We start from the raw sequence: 5171 nt of genomic DNA on the forward strand, positions 1-5171 counted from the left end.
ATGTATATATATATATGTATATATATATATATATATATATGTATATATATATATGTATATATATATATGTATATATATATATGTATGTGTATATATATATGTGTGTGTGTGTATGTATATATGTATATGTATGTTGTATTAGCATACACTTGTAATTTACGTATTCGCTCACACAAACACAAAAACGAAAACACAAACAAGCGTAATTATGTACAATCATATCTTACCACTCAAACAGCGTTCCAATCTCACCTCTTTTAGAAAGTTGACAGTTTCTTCCAAGAACAAGACATATTAGAAATGTGAATATTATTCCAAGTCTTTCTCTCGTGGCCACCCAAGCTCATCTCTGTAGTCATGTTTTTCGGACAATTTTTTATTAAGAAATTTTACAAGAGCATAGCTATTAAAGAATTTGCAATTACCATTTTAATGGAATTCCGTAGACATTTGTATGGACGACTGATGTATATTGTTAGAAAAATGACAACGATTTCGAAATGACATGAGATAAAATATTTCTCTTTTCAGAAATATGGAGATTACATCAACACCACAGAAATAAGATAACACGGTGTTGTGTATGCGACTGTTTGATCTGTTAAGAATAAGAGCTAAATCTACCTCAAATTGATATTTTGAATAGGAAGGACATATTGAATAACGTAACTCTTGATATTAGAAAATTCATAGAATAGTAATTTTCTGCAACAAGCCAACTGTGTTCTCTACGCGGTCGTTATACATGCTAAAGATAGCAGCCAAATTGCTCTCATACTACACAAAACGAAGGACATTTTGCTCAGTATAGTTCTTGATAATCCATAATTTCCGGAATAATTACCTTCAGTCACAGGTCAACAGAAGAACTCTCTACGTGATCTTTAGATATGCTCGCAATAACAGTCAAATCTCTTTCAAATCACATCTTTAATAAAGCGCCAAGTTACGGGGATGTAAACACACTGACACCGGTAGTCAAGCGGTGGTGGGGGTACAAACACAGATACTAAGACACAGCATAGATCGGGTTTTGGGGTCTTAGGGAACAAAATTCTAAAGAGCCAAGTTGACAATGTAAATTCCATTCCCGGCTATACCATGCCACTTCGACGTTTTCAAATTGTTCTGTGATTGGAGTTGAGTGTAATCGATAATCCGTTTGAAGGATGGGCCGCAGTGGAAATTTCATCCCCGAGATACATCACCAACGAGACACCTTACATGAAACAAAATAATCCTCCAATAAACTGTCATTTTGAAGAAGGAAAGGACACAGTGGCACCTATCGCCTTAATGTAGTCCTACATAAAGGCAGCGAGGTGGCAGAATCGATAGCGCAGCGCACTAAATGCATAGTAGTATTTCGTCTGTCATTACATTCTGAGTTCAAATTCCACCGACGTCGACTTTGCTTTTTATCCTTTCAGGATCGATAAAATAAGCACCAATAGAGCACTAGGGTCGATGTAATCTACTTGCACCCTCCACCACAATTACCGGCATTGTGCCAAAATTTGAGAATAATATAGTCCTACAAAACCAAAGAACAGAAGGGATAGTCATGGTTGGGTTACCTTTGGTTGTGGGTTTGCAAGATCAATGTTAAGCTACGTCTACAAACAACGATAAGAACAACAAATGAGTTTGGCTTTCGTTGGTGATATCTCATTAAATGTTACATAACATATTCATTTCATGTCTCGCTTATTCTATGAAATTTAAAGAGTGTAAAAGATACGAGAATATAATGTTAGTCGTTGATTCAGAGATGTAGATGTTTGGCAAGTGAATTAATCTGAGACTCTGTTGAAACTGAAGCAATTGCATCGTAGAAAAGTCGTACTAGTTTGGAAATTCAATCAGCACGAGAGAGAGAGAGAGAGAAAGAGAGAGAGAGATAGAGAGAGATGGAGAGAGAGAGAAAGATTGATAGATGGAGAGAGAGACAAAGAGAGATAGATGGAGAGAGAAAGAAAGATACATAGAGAGAGGGAGAGAAAGAAAGAGAAATAGATAGATAAACAGAAAGATATATATATATATATATATATATATATATAGGAATGTATAGAGAGAAAGAGATGTAGATAGATAGCTAAGTAGAGAGAGAGAGAAAGAGAGAGAAAATGAGTAAGCAAGAGAGAGAGAGAGAGAGGGAAAGAGATGGAGAGAGAGAGAAAGATTGATAGATGGAGAGAGATGGAGAGAGAAAGAAAGATACATAGAGAGAGGGAGAGAAAGAAAGTGAAATAGATAGATAAACAGATATATATATATATATATATATATATATATATATATATATATATATATATATATATATAGGAATGTATAGAGAGAAAGAGATGTAGATAGATAGCTAAGTAGAGAGAGAGAGAAAGAGAGAGAAAACGAGTAAGCAAGAGAGAGAGAGAGAGAGAGAGAGAGAGAGAGAGAGAGCTGAGGCTTAAGGCCTACAAGAACTAGTTATTAACCAACTTTCAAACAGTTGCATTGAAATTGCATCAGCGTTTCAGTAACAAATTCCCAGTTGTTGACATAAAATAAATTTCAATTGAATTTAGCAGTTGTGCGTTATTAAACTCTTTCCATAATATAATTCTTGTCCTTGTTTTGCCCCAGCTTGGTCTTAATTAAACACATCTATGATGAAAGGTACTCACAACCATAACAAGCTTGTTTTATTTCTAGGCATAGTGTAACCTGAACTACTTGATGTAACTCGCCATTTCATTTTGTAATGTTTATCAAATGACTCAAGGTAGATTGGCTGCTATTTCTAGTATGTTGAGTGACCACATAACAGCTCCTTTGTTGACTCATAAAACTGGCTTCTGGAATGTCTTCTTTTTTATCTCAAGTTTGCAACCAGGCACTGAAGTGCAACTTTGATTTGTTTTAAAAATTGTAAGTGTGATTTAAAGTTCAAATGGATTGACTGTTATTTCTAGCCCGCAGTGATCACATAAAGGCTTTGTTGTTGGCCCATAAAGTTAGCTTCTAGAATGTTTTTTTATCACATCGAATGTGCATCCAAGTTCTAAAGTGCATGTCAACTCTGTTATTCACATTTTAAATTATTCCGTTTAACCTGAATTGTTTGGCATGTCTTGCAGCAAAAGTATTTTATCAACAGATTATTAAGACATTATAAAAAAAGAAATATATTCTCTTTTACCACAAACACGTTCTATAATTAAAGGAAAATATAATCAATAAAAATTTCCTCTTTTACTCCAGCCTATAACAATTCTTTTATCTTTTACGTAGAAGCTTGCCTGAAGCCATTATATTGTCAGATATGCGAAAGTTTGGCAATGTTCGCAAATAACAGCATTGCCAATCCAACTCTGTTCTCCACTGGTAATTAGGGAGCCCCCCCCACGCAGACGCTCGACAGGTGAGATATAACATCAAAGCTTTCGTCATATAATGATAATAATAATAATAATATTATGCTATTGTTTTTGCTAAAAATAAAAAAAAAGTAAATATCACATTAGATAATGTAGTCCTATATACACTATTCATGAAAAAAACCACGAGACTGAAGGAAAGAATGCAACGCGATGGCTATGCCTGCAACGCCTTTATTGATCAAGGGGACACTAAAACACAAGACCTAAAGAAAAAAAAATAAACAATAACAACACAATGTGTTGCTTTACTTAAAACGTGGATCAGTTGAAACGTTAGGATGCAATGGTGATGACCCTTGATGGTTCAAACGCAAAAAACTTATACTATATTATGGAATAGAAACCTGCAAGATGCGAGCGGTGGGTACCCAGTATAACTAACGTGTGTTCTGTTGATCATTAACAATGAATTCAGAATATATCGTTATATAGATATCACAAGAATATTAGAAACATATTTAGTCTCGCTGTGAAATTAAGTCCCACGAGGGGCCTTTTTGTAAGCTTGTGTTGAGAATTTAACCATTTGTTTTCACCACGAATCGTTTACCTCTCATTGCTAAAGAGCTGGACCACAATTGTCTCAGAAAATTTATCGACAACCGAGAAGATTAGAGGAATGGTTGTTCTCAGCCAGATTTGAACTCATACCACGGAGTGTCGGAATAAATAGCGCAATTAATTCTATCTGACACTCAAACGACTCAGCCTCCTGGCCGCCCTGACGCATTGGATATATTTCAAATATTTATAACGATATTTTTCATCTTTTACTTGTTCTAGTCATTGAATTGTGGCCATGCTGGGGCACCGCCTCGAAAGGTTTTTATTCGAGCAAATCGCCCCCAGTATTTATGCTTTGATTTCTTTTTTAAAGACTGATACTAATTCCGTCGTTTTTTTCGAACCTCTAAGTCACGGTGATGTAAACAAACCAATGCCGATAGTTGGGCAGGAGGGGCAAACAGATACAAAGACGCATACATACATACACAAAACCACACACACAGAGACACACACACATATATATATATGTGTACGTATATATACGACCGCCTTTCACATACTTTCCATCTACCAAATTCACTCGCAAGATTGACTCAGGGCTATACTAGAAGACACTGGCCTAAGGTGCCGCGCAGTGAAATTGAACCCAGAACCACGTTCTTGCAAAGCGAGTTTCTTAAACATACTGTCATGCCTACAACTATGTATACACAAAGGGCGAATGGCATATTCATACAGTATAAGTTACACCTTATATATACGTTATAAATGTATACCTTATATGTACATCACAAAGGTAATATACATTATGAATATAATACACATTGTTATTTTAACCTAAAACTGTTTCAAATACGTACGTTTAATATTTATTTATTTATTTATTTATTTATTTATTCATTTACTTATCTATCTATTTATTTATCTATTTCTTCATAACACTATGGTACTATAGTGCGTTTTGCCCGGAGCGTCAAACTTGTATTATCATGCAAATGAGTTTATGGCCGAGACACAATGCATTTTAATAAGTAATCTTCAGTCACTTTGTCTGAGCATCTTGGCAAGGAGAGTTAATCCTGATGAACAACGGAGTAGATCGATTTGAAGCTAAGCTGAGAAAGTTTCCATGGAGCTTAATTTCACATCGTGTTTAAATAGGTATAAACGTAACTCTATCAACGTATATATATACATATACATATATATATATATATATATATATATATATATATATATATA

This window comes from Octopus bimaculoides, chromosome 8 (assembly GCF_001194135.2).
Source record: "Octopus bimaculoides isolate UCB-OBI-ISO-001 chromosome 8, ASM119413v2, whole genome shotgun sequence".
NCBI classification, from domain to species: Eukaryota; Metazoa; Mollusca; class Cephalopoda; order Octopoda; family Octopodidae; genus Octopus; species Octopus bimaculoides.